Here is a 16,169-nt window from a genome sequence, read left to right as displayed (position 1 = left end):
AAACATTTTTTATTATATTTGAACAAGAATTTAATTCATGGCAGCTATTTACTGTGGCAACAGTATTTCTTGTCTCTGTTAATCTACAAACATGATCAAAACCAGCAGTATTTTTCTCACGAGCTTGCGTTAAACTTTGTCCTTTATTTGTCCTTGTAAAAATATTTTCAAACCAAGTTTCTGACAGTGCTCCACCTTGTTGAAAATCAAAGGAAATTTTAGGATTAAAAAAATCTTCTTAAAAAAGATGTCAAGATGGAAATTAATTTTGAACTAAACGAGTGTTGAAAATGCAACCAATCTCCAAAGGTCTGAGTGGGGAAAAATGTTTCTGCAGTAGCTGGCAAAGCATGAAAACAAGAGAACTGCAGGCATCATGTGTTTGGGTACATTTACTTTTTCTGGCACTTTTGCATCTTTTGACAAATGAACTCTGTGGCAACATTACCAGTCCCAAGGATGTCCAATTTAGCAAAAGCATACAATAGTGCAAGTTTTAAATACACTTTTTGAAGAAATTATCTTAAGTAGCATTTTTAAAAATTTTTAAAAAGCCTTTTTACAAATCTGTGTGTCTGTGCATGGAAGGTGTGGGGGAAAAAGGCCATAAAAATCCAGAACTTGTATGTCTCATTTCAATTATACTACAACACTTCTTTTGTGTGTTTGTTTGTTTTTTGTTTCACAAACAAGCAAGAAAACAAACATCTTTAAGATTAATATAAATGCATTGCTTTGCATGGGATAGCAGCTTCAGGAAGCGTTTTTTCACCTTATCAACACGGACTGCTAAATACGATTAGCATTACAGTTTTGCACCTGTCAGGAATCAAAATTGTCTCTTCTTTGACACATTATTATGAATGCTTTCTCCTTAACTATAACAATGAAAAACAGTTCAGCAACTGAAGGGAAGATGGGATTCATTTACAGTTCTAGTGGTGTGTAATCTGAAACACATAAAAATTAGTTTTTAGCTTTTAGTGTTCTCATTATTTAGTGTCACACACAATAGTCTCAGGTTAAGAAAGCCTATGAAAAATCTGTTCTTAGTTGAAAACAGAAAAACTGAGCTACAGCACAGATTATAACCTATTAGCCACATACTTTTTGTAACCATATTTCTCAACTGTGTTTTCTCAGGACACTTTTAAAAATACTAGTTAAATAAAATGCATGTAAAAATACAACAACATCATCCCCATTTAAATCAGCTTTTCAAGGAAGAGAAGTTTTATTTGGAGTACTACCATCTACCACACCCTTCTACCCCAGACCTACAAGGCACTGCAGCCTCAAATAGGAATAAATACCGCAATATAATACATTTTGCATGCTAACTGTAAGGACTGAACAGTATTTAAAAAAAAACCAACAAACTAACAACAATAGGTTGATACTCTGTCATACTTCAACAAACACTGTACGACTGGAATGTGTTTAACATAAATGCAAAGCTTCTTGGCATTCTTCTCTAATAAAATAAACACCTTGAAAAGTCAACAGCATAAATACTCCAATGTCTGCATTTGTTATTTCTAAAGGAAACAGTTAACTAGAAGTCAGAATGCTGCTTTTTTTTTCCCCTAGCATTAAGAGGGGCTAAAAGTGCAGTTTCTCAGAGCACAAATTTAGCCACATCAGGTCTCCTTATCTAACCCATGTCATTCAGTATGTTACTGTTCTGCATGCTGCATGTCCATCTTCCAGACATTCTTTCTTTGTTTCCTCCTCCTGTCATCCTTACGTTAATGTACACGCAAATCCCAGCAGAAATGATATGAATTTCATGCTGCCGGCATTAATGTCCTTTAAGTCTATACCAAGGACGAGGTTTTAATTCGAGACCATGAAGTATTTGTGTACGTGCTTAATTTAGACTTTAAAATAGTTCTATTTATCTCAACAGGCCTATTCTCAGCCATAAATTTAAGCACACATTATGACCAAAGAGTGTCCGTGCTCTGAGCCCGTCTCCATCTGCCCTGACTCCACCACCTGGAATTTTGGCACCTTCACTCACTTCTGGTTGCCACCACTCAGTTAATCTCCTCTGAAACTTGGCTCTGCAGGCGCTGTACTGGTTTACCATCCTTATTAGTACAGTAGGCTCAAACGAGCTTCCTCTTTCTCCCAAGTGTCTGATTTACTCACAGCTTCTTCAAAGAAAATGCTTGTTTTACCTTTAATGCAAGATAGAATAGAAAAAGTACAAAAATAAAGCCGCCTACTTGTTTCCTTCCACCGAAACTTGGATCTTCTGATGACAGCTCTGAGTGCATTCAAGTCCATTACTCTGGGCTGGCAGAAGACTGCCAGGCTTTGCTCTGCACAAAGGCTGAATGGCTCCAGTTGCTCTCCCAGTGCTCACAGACATAACTGGGACAGCTCCTCTTTCTCCCCTCCATCAGCACCTTCTGAAGGATCACCGCTGCCCTTGCACTCAGCTGAGAAAAGCCTGAGTGGCACTCCTCAGCTAACAGCTTTGCTACTCCCTGAGAAATTATAATATTCTCCAGACTGTATCTTAAAGTTGCCACTGCTTAACCTACTTTGATTTAGCTGTACTTGCTCCATCAGCATAAAGAACAGCCAGGCCAACTGTAGCACACATGATATTTACACAAACCACACCAATAAATCTAACCCCACCTTCTCTACTAGGAGACACCAGACTGACTCACCAATGTGGAAGATACACATGGGAACAGATGTGTGCTCTTTGTCTTCACTTTCACTGCGATCAACTCAGCTGCTTCTCACAAGCAGGGAGCAGGCTTGCTTAGAAAGCATGGAACACTACACAGATGGTCGGGTTCTAGCCAAATTTGATACTGTGTTTTAAATGAAATACACATCAGGCTCTTGTTCTCCCAAATCAAGTTGTATTCTCATCTTTTTATGTCACCAGAAACTAAAAGGGACACCTGTAGAGGGAAATCAGGGTGAAGGCAGGACAGCATGAAGGGAATAGATACAAAAATCGATACCTCTGCCATCCTGGGCCCCAGGTTCTCCCTGCATGAAGGGACATGTCTAAGCAGTGGCATCATGCAGGACACCATCCCTCAAAACTCACTTTCTCTCAAGAGAGCAAAGACTTTATCACAAGGACAAGGTACAGGCTCTGGGTGCCATTGGGTTGGATGAGCCCAGGTCAGCTTTGAGATTAGGAAGGAAAACCTTGTGGGGTACAGAAAACAAACAGTGTTAACCTAGGAGGACAGGGCACTGGAAATCACATGTTGGCAACTGGCAGAAAAACAGACAGATTTGGAATAGACTCAAACTAATACAGGAATAAAAAGCCTAAGAAGGGAGAGAGATTGTTTTAAACCAAAAGAACAAACACACACAAAAGGCAAAAACTTTTTTTGAAACACTGTTTCAACAGTGGTGAAGAGTTATCCTTCTGCTGTTTCTTTTGGACTGGACTGAATTCAATAAAGAGATGCAGCCAAAAGTTTCAGACTCTTGACCTAAGTAATCCTTCCCTCTCCTCCAGCTCAAATCCTCGTTTCGTAGCAGTTGGAGTGCTGGGACCCACAGCAAAACTGGTGAGTTTAGAAGATACATCAAGCAAGAAAGCAGTCAGAGCTTCTACACATCAATAATTAAATTAGGAGTTTGACTGATGAGTTGCTGAACAGAAAAAGTCCAGCTTCCTCAACTTCTGCAGTTCATCTGAGAGAGAACTGTGCAATTACACCACATCAGGCTGCTGACATGACAGCAGTTTTTTCTAAGTCCGTGTTCCTTCTGCGCTCCAAGAAACCAAGCAAAACTTCCAACCATGTAGCAAGGTCTTGTGAAAAGGAGCTCATCTTAAAGAGCACAAATTTGCTCAGCTTTTCCTTGCACAGCATTAGTGATGAACCCTGGTGACAAATGGAACCAGAGGCACTAGTACTGACTACACTTCAGTGCTGATTATTTTAGCAGAAATATCATACTACTTAAGGATTATGAGGAGCCCTGGCCTGCAGCCAGAGCTCTGGAACACAAGCCAGAACTAAATACCACTCCTCTCCCTCTCTCTCTGATCCCAGACTGAGATTTACATTGTCTTCACTCATGCTGACAGATTTCTCTATCCACATAGTAGGATAAACAAAAAATCACAAACGAGAATATGTATAAGGTATGTCACGATATGTCACTGCTGAGAAGAGGTCTTTTTATGTTTCCATCAATATGCATGAAATGACTCTCTTTGGTATCACAACACAGTATCCATTAGACTTTTCCACGGGGCAGCCAGTTGCAAGCTGCTTTTTTCTTAAAACTTCAAACAAGATTTTTTGTCTGTTTTCTATGGTTAAATAAGATTGTTTAGATATCACACCACGGGTTGCTCTCATTTTTCAAATAGTTCTAATTTAACTTGAAGTGGCAATGTGCCCTTCTGTTACAAGGATGTTCTTTTTGTTTCATAGCTACTTATTATCTGCTGTTACCTTCTGGAGCAATAACATGCTGTGGGCAACAGTATGTGCAAGTCCAGAAGTCAATTCACCTCAGACATTATTTTTAATTTGCTTTCATTTTTTCATACACATGCATTAAATGCCGACTTTTAAAGGATTCTTTTCAATGCCCTAAGCAGTTTCAGATATGGCCCTGAACAATGTTCCACCACGTACTCTAAGCAAACAATTTGGTTTTGTGATAATGATCACACCTGAAATATTTATCAATGCAGCCAGCATTTATATCGCTCCTCAAATAAGATAAAAAATAGACGATTAATTTAAAAATATCCCAGCAAAATTGTAATATTTTCTTTATTATAAACATACAAGTTTATTATAATCAACTGCCAAATTAAGAAAATGGCTCACTGTTCCTGCCCTTGACCCCTGTTGCTATTTCCTTAACAGAGTCCACAGAAATGAGTTTGCTGATGACTGAAGCTAGAGCTTGGATACTTTTTAGTCAGCCTCTTATGTACCTGAACAAGATATTGGGCTGTTCTACCACCGCAATGCACTAAAAAAAATCTAAAGAAAGCTCGCTAGGTAAATTTCATTCTGAATGCTATTTCTTTTTATTCAATTGCATATCCACAGCCAAGATACTTGCATCCAACTTTTCAGTTAACCACATTATAAAGTGAAAGAAGTGTCAAGTCATCCATATATCAGTGAATTCCTTCCAGCCTGTCACTTTTCTCACCTGCAAGCATTTCTGCTTTTGCATATTACCTATGACTTTCAGCATTTCTTTAAAACAAGCTGTGGCGAATTTCTATTTCAGCATTTACAAGTGCTAAAAGCATAATCATATTCCTCAGCTCAGAGGTATTTGCTGTTCAGGAGATGTATGTTTTTATTAATTTTGACCCACGATTCAATCACTGGGCTTAACGGCAAGCACAAATCCCACCATCTGCACCACTGACGGTTCCTCCAGCAGATCTGCCACATCAGCCTCTCTCCCAAACACAACTGAGCACACAAAGGTCTCAATCTTTTTCAAACTGCACTATAAATAACCACATTTGTTTCATACCTCTCATGAACGTGCTTTCAAGAGATCGTTCCCTTGTTAATTTAGTACGTGAATTTAAAGGGCCATAAAAACACAGGGCCAGTGTGTGGGGATTGTGAGGTTAAACTCAACGGTGCTGCTGAAGGAAAGGTTCGTTTCACCCCTGTGGGAAGAGTCGCTGTGTTGTTCCAAGCAGCAGCAGGTTCTGGGAGTTACACCGAGCGGTTTTGCGTTGATGGGTGAGGAAGGCACAGGCAAGAGTGAGAAGAACTAAAAGCAGAGTGTGGCACATGAGGCCAATCGCAGATTAAATTCAAGCGTGTCTTTTGGTTATTCTGACAAGAAGCCAGCCAGCCCCCCCGGATCCCGCGAGCTGAGAACCGCGGCACCACCGCCCCGCCGTCCCCGCTCCCGCCCGCCCCGTCCCGCAGAGACATCGTCCTCAGAGCAAGTGCTGCCGCCTCCCCAGGGCTCCGCTACGACCGACGGCGCGACCCTGCCCGCGAGATGGGAGGGCAGTAGCCCAACCTACCCCGGAGCGGGGGCTCGGGCCGAACTCGCCACCCGCCTCACAGCCGCTTCCTTTCGTCCGGGCGGGGGTTTCTGCCCCTCAGAGTCCGGACCCAGCGGCCGGACCAGCCCCGCCAGCCCGCAGCCGCGCCCGCCGCGGGGTGCCCCATTTCTCGCCTCGACTCTTTCACTTCCTCAACAGTAAAACCCGATCTTCCTCCTTCCCCTCTCCAAAAACGCAGCTTGCCTCCGCCAGCGCCGCTCCCCCGGGCCGGCCCCCGGCGAGAGAACGGAGGCCCCCACCCGCAGCCGCCCCCCGCCAGGCCCGGAGCTGGGGTCGGGGCTGACCGGCCGCCGCTTACCGCCGCCCGGCTGCCGCAGGATGTGCTCGCTGCGAGGAAGCGCCTTTGGCGGGCAGCGGCCGCGGGCTGTCAGGCGCCGCCTGCCCAGCTCCCGCGGAGGGGAGGGAGAGGTGCAGGGAGCTGCTAACGGCCGCCGGGCCGGGGGAGGGGAGGCCCCTCAGGGCACCGGCAGCGCGGGAGCCCCGGCCGGGCCGCGGTGAGCTCCTCGCCGGCTCCCGTTGCTGCCCGCCGGGTCAGGACGGTCCGCCCCGCCCCTACCTGCCGGCGGTCCGGGCGGGAAGAGGCGGGGGAGGCCGAGTCCGAGACCATGCACCCAACGGCTGCTGCTCGCTGCCCCCCCTCCTCCCGCCCGGCAGCGCGGACAGGAATAGCAACAGGCGGCGGGTCCCCGGCCCGGCGGGGACGGAGAGAGACAGGCGCCTGTCTGAGGCGGCGGGCAGCCGGCAACAGGCGGGCGCCCATGTCGCGACAGCGGGCAGCTGAGGCCCCTTCTCCCGGCCTGCTGAGTCCCTCTTGGGGAGCGTTTCATCGGGGCTGCCGCTTGGGTCTGTCACAACCTCCCATCTCCCGCGGGAAAACGTCGCTATCGCCTGGCCGTGGGGAGCGCGGGCGGACCGCAAGGCCGGCAGGCGAGGCGGGAACCGCCTTCAGAGGGGAGTTTGCTCACAGACCTGGAGCCAGCCCTGCACCCGCAGTCCCGAGTGGATAAGGCCCGGTCCGGTTTGGGCCCGGCCCTGGGGGGGCCTCCGCGGGCTCACCTGCTCCCACGCACCTGTGCACCTTCCTCTCTCTGCTTCCCTGCACCAGATGCTACACATGCATATATATATGTATATATATATAAAATCACTGTAAAAGTTGGCATGAGTTGGCCTTTCAGTTGCCAGAGAGGATAAGTAATGAATGGATTCAGAGACTTAATTATACTCCTCAGCAAGTGCTCTTTCCAGACTATTAAGGCACCCTGCATTCCCATTCTGCAAACCACTTTTGCACTCAATTAACTTGAAGTCTTCTTGGCAGCTAAGGCCACTGACTTGCTTACTTTTAAGCCTGTGCACATATGTAGAACCAGAGCTTTCTCAAGGAAATTTGTTCTGCTGCTGCACGTGTGCTGTGCTGAGAGGGAACCAGTCAAGTAAACTGTCAAATGCAAGCACAATGTTGCCCAATTGTGAGAAATAAGTCACATTACATCCCCTACTTGAAAAGTTTGTGGTGGTTGTATCTACATGGCTTTTGTTTGCTACGTGTAAGTATGAAAGCAGGAGTTCCTTGGTCCCAGTCAGTTCATGGCTTGCTGCTTCTCATTCAGACATGGGAATAGATACAAGTTCTTGTTTTTCAGTAATACCCTTTACATTCCTTGGGAATAGTGATGCCACCTCTCTGCAAACCATGCCTGTCTCAAGTTTCTAAACCATCACAGCTAAGGACAACTCTCTTATTCCAGTTATCACCCACCAGCCTCAGTATCTGAGACAAGTGTGTCCTTTTGTGCATTTTAAGCCTGCTGCCCAAGCATCACATATCCCTGGTCATCATGTTCTAGAAGATGGTGAACTGCAGTCCCCACCCAGACAGCTCCAGCACTTCAGCCAAGTCTCATGCATTCCCAAACTACCAACCAATTATTTACTGCTTTACTGTTGCCTTTCAGAAGGTGATACTGAAACAGATCAAGATCACAAAAGACTACTTATTTCTGCTTGGAAAATCCTTGAACAACAAGAGAAGTCAATACTAGAGCATCACAAATACATGTCCTTTCTTCCTTCTCCTATTTGATGGCTGGGACAGAAGGCAGGCTGTGCTTGAACTCATTCACAGGGCCCTCTATTATTTTCCCTGTTATCTCTGGCTCATGTGTTTCAGTTCAAGTTACTCATGTTCTGATACAATATTTTACAAGCAAAGTGAAATGCCTTCGATAAGAACTATACTTACATTGGTTTAATAGTTCCATTTGCTCTAATTTTGAAAAAAGTCCTGTTTTTTCATTTAAGTAGACAAAATATTTTCTTACAGTTAATGGGACCTGAAGTGTTTATATTTGGCAAACACCTTGAAAAACTATTCAGGAACAGTCACTCATCTGTTTAATCCAGCCAGTTTCTATGATGCTCATTGATAAGGTGTAGTAAAAATATTATATGTGAGTTATTCAGAAAGAAAGGAAATTTTACTATAATATTTGCAACTTTTTATGATAATTTTATTTTAGAGTATTTTCCTTTCTTATTAAAACTAACTAAAAATCCAAGTAATAAAAATAGAAGATCTGTCAATGGTTTTAGAAGGTATTAGTCTGATGTCTGTCACCAGCTCAGCAACAGATGAAAATGTAGTAATAAGAACAACAAATTATTAATGAGAAACACACAGGTCACAGTAAGCATCTGGAGCAAACTCCACCACATTCAGCAGTGTGCATGTAAATGACCAATACAGACTTGAAACACTGCTAGGGCAGCAAATTGTTTGCAGAGAGGGTTTAGAAACAGTGCACAAGAAAAAGTTTAAAGCTGCATCAGATGAAACAAAGAGTATTTAGATATGAACATACTTCGGTGTGACTGGTGATAACAAGGGAAAAAACAACTCTGATGGGACCAAAGAGTACCATGCGGTAAAGCTACAACTGTTCTTTATGGTCCATCCTTGCAGAAGAAGGGCATTTTGGTGTTATGTAGCTCATGAGCTACATAAGGTCATTTGGATATGTAGAAGATGGGACTGCAGGTAAAGTCACCTTCTTTTTCTCATTTTACCACCTATCTGGTCTCCAAGATGTGGTCTCCTGTGCTCATGATTCAACATCTGCGATTCCCTGAAGATAGGTATTTAGGTGCTTTATTTGAAGAACAAAAGGTTGCTCTGTCTTTTATGTCTGCTTATCCAGGATGCAGGAAGAACAGTTTGTCAGCCTGCCTCTCAGGAAGGTTTCCCAATCATCAGCCTCCAGGCTGCATTGGACAGCGTTCCTTCTCTCTGCTTCCTGATGAAACTGTCACTTATGTAGGCGAAAAAAAATAATTAAAAAAAAAAAAGTTTCATTTGTGAAAACAAGAAGAAAACCAGAACAGGCGTCATATGTTTCAGTCCCTAAAATGTAAACACTTCCCTGATTTCCAGGGACTGGAACTCCTGTATTCAGGTGAAAGCCCTGAGCACCAGACTTCTTAATAATGTTCAGTTTTCTGAAACAGTAAACCTCTGTTCTTTTTTCTTTCTCAGGCTAGTTTTTCTTTACAGCAGCCTATTAGCTAAAACATACTACTAGCAAATTAACTTCTTCAGACTGAGGAGGAAAATCATCCTGGGCTTTCTGTATCCTGCAAACATGATCTATAAAAGAACAGCAGTTTAACTTTTATCTCATTTGTCTAGTCACACTTTAAAAAATGCAAAGAAAATCCCACCACTGCCTTTTGTACAGAACCTGAATATACAGGCTTGTAGAAGCACACTTTGAGAACATGGAGGCAATGAAGCCTCTCTTGCAGGCTGAGGAGGAGAAGCATCTACTCACTTGATCCCATCAGTAGAAATTTAGGGTGAATGTTCCTAGCCGTGGGCAAGTGCAGAACTTGGGGCTGCCGTGACCGTGGATTCACCCGTTGAAGTAACACAAGGCAAACGCGAAGTTTTAAGGCCCCCCCAAGATGCTTTCAGAGTTCAAGTTGCTCCGTAGTTGGGAAGCAGTTGAGCAGTAACGTTTTGGATTATGAATGTGAGTAGGAGCACTTACATCGTGCTTCAGTTGCATTATAAGCCTCTCTGCTTTTTTTTTTCTGGATTACCCATAATGATGAATTTCTAGTACTATTATATAAAACAGTCTTTGTGATGTGTTTCATGTAAATCTGTTTAGTACCTTATTAAGGGCATGATACTAATTGTTTTGCAGTCCTTTGACTCAAGTGGGGTCTGGATGGAGTACTACATTCTTATCCAATGACACTGTATCTCCAGATGCTATTTATATATAGTTCCAGACATTTCATAAACAAAATTTCAATAACTGTTATTATAGCATGTTTGCCTACTTCAAATGCTGTAGGAATGCATGCCAGTGACATTAGTAATTATCTTCGTAGACAAGATGCTTTCTGTTATCACTGATTGTGAGTAAAGAATCAAGAAAGAGTTGAGCTACTGTTACAGATCCTGCCTGCTGCCATCTCTGTGTTTTTGTGCATTTGAGATGTCATGATTAATCCTCCCTCCCCTTCATTCCCATAAATACATTTGAAAATTACTTAGCAGTGATTGTGTGAGTATTTTAGGCTTTCCCTCTTGTTTGGAAGCTGCTGTTGCTATGCCTTCATTTATATCACATTTTATTTAGGTGGGTGTTAGGATATGATTGGGCAGTTTAATAGGCTTATCCTGTTACGCATGGTGTTCTGATGGTGCACAACCTCATTTCAGTTACTTGGCAATTGCTATACAAAAGAGAAATATTGGCTTCCACTTGGAAGTTCAGCAGAAATACTACCCTTGATGAATTTGTGTGCTTATACAGTGCAAAGAAATACTGTGAAGGAAAGCAACTCAGCTTAGTTTAACATACAGAATCACAGAATGGTTGGGGTTAGAAGGGACCTCTGGAGGTCACCTAGTGCAACCCACCTGCTAGAGCAGGTTCACCCAGACCAGATTGCACAGAAATGCATCCAGGTGGGTCTTGAATGTCTCCAGAGAAGGAGACTCCACAACCTCCCTGGGCAGCCTGTTCCAGTGCTCTGTCACCCTCAGTGTGAAGAAATTTCTCTTCTTATTCAGATGGAACCTCCTGTGCTTCAGGCTGTGCCCGTTGCCTCTCATCCTATCATTGGGCACCACTTAAAGGAGTCTGGTCCCACCTTCTTGACACCCACCATTCAGATATTTGTAAACATTGATAAGATTCACTCTCAGCTTTCTCTTCTCCAGGCTGAACAGACCCAGCTCTCTCAGTCTTTCCTCACAAAGATGGTCCGAACACTTCATCATCTTTGTAGCCTTCCACTGGACTCCCTCCAGTAATTCCTTATCCTTCTTAAACTGGCGAGCCCAGAACTGGACACAGTACTCCAGATGTGGCCTCACCAGGGCAGAGCAGAGGGGGAGGATAATCCTCCCTAGACCTGCTGGTTACACTCTTCTTAATGCACCTGAGGATATCGTTGGCCTTCTTGGCCACAAAGGCACATTGTTGACTAATGTTCAACCTGTTGTTGACCAGAACTCCCAAGTCCTTCTTTGCAGTGCTGCTTTCCAGCAAGTCAACCCCTAACCTGTACTGCTGTCTGGGGTTATTCCTCCCCAGGTGCAGGACCCTACACTTGTCCTTGTTGAACTTCATCAGGCTCTTCTCTGCCCAGTCCTCCAGCCTGTCCAGGTCTCGCTGAATGGCAGCACAGCCTTCTGGTGTGTCAGCCATTTTTCCCAGTTTCATATCATCAGCAAACTTGCTGAGGGTGCATTCAGTCTTTTCATCCAGGCCTTTGATTACTTTTGTACTTATGGGCAGTTTTGTTGCAATTATTTTTATTTATAATTAATTTTTAGATTTATGTATGGCATCCAGGTGCCTTCAGCCACAGAAGCCTAAAAGTCCCAAATCTTGCAAAGACTTATGGTGTTGCTTAACAAAGGTTAATTTAATATCCTTTTCATGCTGCTATACACAGTGACTGTTAAACAAGAACATAAGGTTTGCTTATTGTTGTTGTGTCAAAATGAAACCCACAGCCACCAGAACTTTGAAAAGCAATGGCGAGCAGGAAACTTCATTTACAGAAACTTTTTAGGTGAGTTAGTTACAGATCTAAGCACATAACTGTAAAATATGAAAATAATTGCTTATATATGAAATATTCCTTTGTAGTGAATTCCAGTTATCCTTGTGTGAATTGTTGTCATATAACAAAAGTCTCAAATAAATCCTTCTCCAACTCAAGTACAATATTTCTGTTTTTCATAATATGCTGTGGACTAAGTTCACAGCCTGTAAGGAAGATTAAATGTATTTACTTCCAGCCACACTGCTTCACAAAGCTTACTGAAAAAAAAATCAGAGGTGGATTTGTGACTACTAAACAAACTAATAACCTTCAAGTGAAGTCCATCAGTCTACTCTTAAAGCATTCCTGTGTTTTGGGGTTTTTTGGCAGAGTTCTTAGTACTATGTTTATTTCTTCTCAGTCTAGAGGCATTTCTGCCCTGGCCCCATAGGCTTGATTTGCTATAGGATCAATTGTTTACAGCTTTCATTGGAAGTTATAAAAAACAAGCTTATTTGACATGGTTTGGGTAACTTGGGGATGTGTTCTCTAGGTGTAGCCAGTGATTCCATTACACTTGAGTTCAGTCGCGGTTGCAAGCATTCTTTATTCTAGTCATGGCAATTTCCATTTCTGGATTAAATATTAGCACCTCTGCTCCCGGTTCAAGGCCAGCTATTCACAAATTAAATGTTTATCCTGGAACTAATCATCTCTAAATTAGCTTTGCTATCTTACACAACACTTTGATGGAGGAGTTGGAATGGGTGTTAAGCTTCTTTACAGCTGGTCTAACTGGCAATACTAAGCTCTCTTTGGTATACTCGAACTACCTTTGTTTCAGTTCTTTATTTCAGTTCTAGATCCTCTTCCTCTGATGCAAGACAAGGTTAGCAAAGACTGTACCAACAAGTTTCATCTTGTAATTGTCTAGCTTGTCATAACTGTTCTATCAGCTTGATAAACCACTGTGGGGGCTTTTTTTTGTTCGCCCCAGCCAAAGTTACGAACTCCCGTTTGGAAAAGAGCAGGGGATGGAGTAAGTAAATTCCTCGTTCCTGGGAAGACACGATGATACAGATTGGGTCATCATCTTGACCATACCTGTACTGTTTCTGAGGATACTCTAAAGCCATCTTAAGGATGTCTCTGTATACATCCACTCATTGCTGGTCTAACTGCCAGACTTCTAAGACACCTGCAGAGTTCTCCAAGTGCATCCACACAGTGTATGGCATGCAATCCCTTGTAGGCCTTTGTGGGATGGCTGCAAAGGCCCTTCTGTCTTGCCTTATACTGTATTCACCTGTTCCCTAAGATCTTCTGTGTAACCTAAAAAATGGGGTTCTGAGCCTGATGACTGTAGCCGGTAGAGGTAACCAGTTTAGGGGATCAGTTAGGCAGAAGATGAGAGAGGGATGAGGAAGTTCCCTCTAAAGGTCTAAAATAGGAGAACGGTGCAGACATTGACAATAGCAGCAGCAACATCACCATGGTCCTACCATCAGCATGTCAGCAGAACCAGCCAGGCTGCCACTACCACCTCAGGAGCAGGCAGTCCCTGGTAGTGCTAGGAGAGATGACCTGACTAGGAGATCTCCAGGCAGGACAGAAGTAGTAAGTAATGCATGTAGATGATCCACAAATAGCAGCAACAGCTCAGCAGAAACCCAGCCTGTCACAGGAACCTGAGGGACAGACCTGGCCATCCGGTTCTCCTTAGCATTCCTGAGGAGTGAAGCACCTTGACAGATTCTGGCCAAGGCAGAACACAGATTACTTTCCTAGAGAGAGGGAACATTAACAAAATCCAGATCCAGTGCTGCAGGCTTGTACAGAGCCATAAAGCCTCCCCTGCCCTGGGTACAGCTCATCAGCATCCACACTGAAGACTCTGCCTCAGCCTGTCTCCTGCAGAACTGTTTCTCTGTCTGTGCTCTCCAGCTTGGGACCCCACACACCTGGGGATCTCAGCAGCTGAGTACCCAGCTGGCCCAGCCAGCTGCAGACCATCCATCCACACTGCCCTTAAGGTCAAATACAACCAGGACCATGGGCAGAGGCTGCACAGTCCACCCCATGTGCCACAGGTTTGAAGCACTACTTGTTCTCTGCCTACTTACCTTCTGGGGGAGCATTTTACACTTACTGTATGTATACCACAGCTCTTGCCTCAGTGTTTTTCTTTTAAGAAGCTTTCGTCTTTAGCAGGCTGGAAGATGATGCACACCCCAGCATGGCATGTCCCCTACTGCTGTATCTTCTGGCAAAGGTGCTGCTGCTGGGTGACCTGTCTTCAACCTGAACTTCAGTCCACAGCAATCACACAGAGGCTGGAAATCACAAACGAGTCTTGTAAACACTGACACACAGCATTTAACCAGGCAGTGAACAGTCTGGTTTGAGAGCTTCTAAAAAGCCATTCACTTTGAAGCGCAGGCTGCGATGCAGTGCAGGAAACTGTGTTTTTGCAAGGGTGGCCTGTGGTTAAGTCACAAGCCACACATTCAACTCTACCACTAGTGAAATGCTGGTATAGGCCCAACATGCATCCTTCCATTTCTTATATAGCCAGTACCTTGCAATAACGCACCTTAGTCTGTTCTGGGGACCACATGCCTGTGTCTCCTGTTCCTCCCTCCAACCTGACGTTGGGCCAGAGACAATCATGGACTGAATGTCACAAGCCGTTAGTGACAGGCTGGTAGCAGGTTACAGTACGTGATTATCCAGAAGGCAAAAAGCCCAACATCACCAGATAAGTGTTACACCTTGAAGAACCAATCACATCTGCATGCAGGATGAAACAAGTCATAGCTGAACACAAATGGCACGTGTCCCTCCCATCACACCGCTGAAAAATTTCTTGAGCTTTTCAAGAGGTTCCTTCCCCATACTCAGCTGCACAACTGGTGCAATCTCAGAGTTGCATTGAAATTAACGAGGATAGAGAAATTGACTTCTGGGAGGATAATCAAGCTTTAAAGTTTTACATTTTAAAAAGTGTGTAGCTATGGTTGTGAATGCATTTAAGTAATAATTTAGAGTTTCCAAACTACATTCCATTGCCCCAACAAGCTTCATCCTTCTACCTGTTCTGCCAGAACTGATGGTGCAGATGAACATGACACCCTGCATCACCCACTAACCCACACACCCCAAGGTGAGTGTTCTCCGAGGGAGGATGTTCCACATTGAAAGACTTACAGAAATTACAGGGGGAACAAATTAAGGACAAGTTAGGAGAATGAGATGCCCCAATCTTCCATTCTGCTTCTTTTCTTTTAATCAATGTGTAAAAGAGCAATAGCATAGGGGAGCTATTTCCTTTCAGCTTTCTTCTTCCACTTGAGTACAGGAGTGCACAATCTCCACATGCTACCTCTATTTAATCTTCCCTCTTTTGCTCTTCACATCTCCCCAATGCCTCTTCAAAAATGAAGAAAAGGTTTCTTTACTCAAGAAGTATTGGAACTGTTAGAGCTACACTGATATCCAAAACGAGTACTGAAAATGCAGAAAACCCTTGCATTAAAGTCAATAACTCTGGAAGTGCAGACAACAGCATGCAAAAAAATTGGAAGCTTCTGCTCTAAATTAGACATGCAGAGCTACACACCCAGACTGGCAGCACACAGTATGACAGGCTCTGAGATCTGGGTATGCATTGAACTAATTATGTATAGCTCAATGAGGCAACAGAAGGGTGCTGTGTACAGATATATTATCTTAATAAACTCATGGTACTAAAAGCCAGTTTAGTACACTTAGTACCTCTAACCTTAAATATGCTGTACAGTCCCAGAGCAGATAGCTCTCCAGCAAATTAGTTGTGACTTTCTTGTTTATTTGAGCCAAAATCCCCAAGAAAGATGACTGTTTCTGAAACATTTGCCCCAAGTTTGCCAATGTGTCACTACAGGCTTTCAATATTTTCTGTTAACCAAAGAACTTGCTTTGCTAATCTAAACCTAGATAAAGTTGCGTCGTACTATCACTCACACAGAAAAGAAATAAAAGTCCACACAAACCAGGC

General features: G+C 43.7%; 1 protein-coding gene across 12 annotated transcripts in view; it reads right to left on the bottom strand.

The window, feature by feature from the left end:
• Positions 1 to 6,721, bottom strand: part of TBC1D1 (TBC1 domain family member 1) — a 113,490-nt gene extending 106,769 nt beyond the window's left edge. For 5 of the 12 annotated variants that reach the window (XM_065060710.1, XM_065060707.1, XM_065060712.1 and 2 more), the window contains exon 1: positions 6,363 to 6,583. The gene's annotated coding sequence lies outside the window, so the exon portion shown is untranslated. Of the gene's footprint in view, positions 1 to 2,684; positions 2,928 to 6,022; positions 6,221 to 6,362; positions 6,598 to 6,620 lie in introns of those variants that run through there. The other 7 variants (XM_065060715.1, XM_065060718.1, XM_065060713.1 and 4 more) reach the window with 7 other exon arrangements.
• Between the last annotated feature and the right edge of the window lie 9,448 nt (positions 6,722 to 16,169).

Source organism: Columba livia, chromosome 4, assembly GCF_036013475.1.
Source record: "Columba livia isolate bColLiv1 breed racing homer chromosome 4, bColLiv1.pat.W.v2, whole genome shotgun sequence".
Lineage (NCBI taxonomy): Eukaryota > Metazoa > Chordata > Aves > Columbiformes > Columbidae > Columba > Columba livia.
Note: the sequence above shows the minus strand (reverse complement) of the source record. Positions and strands in the feature narration are given on the sequence as shown.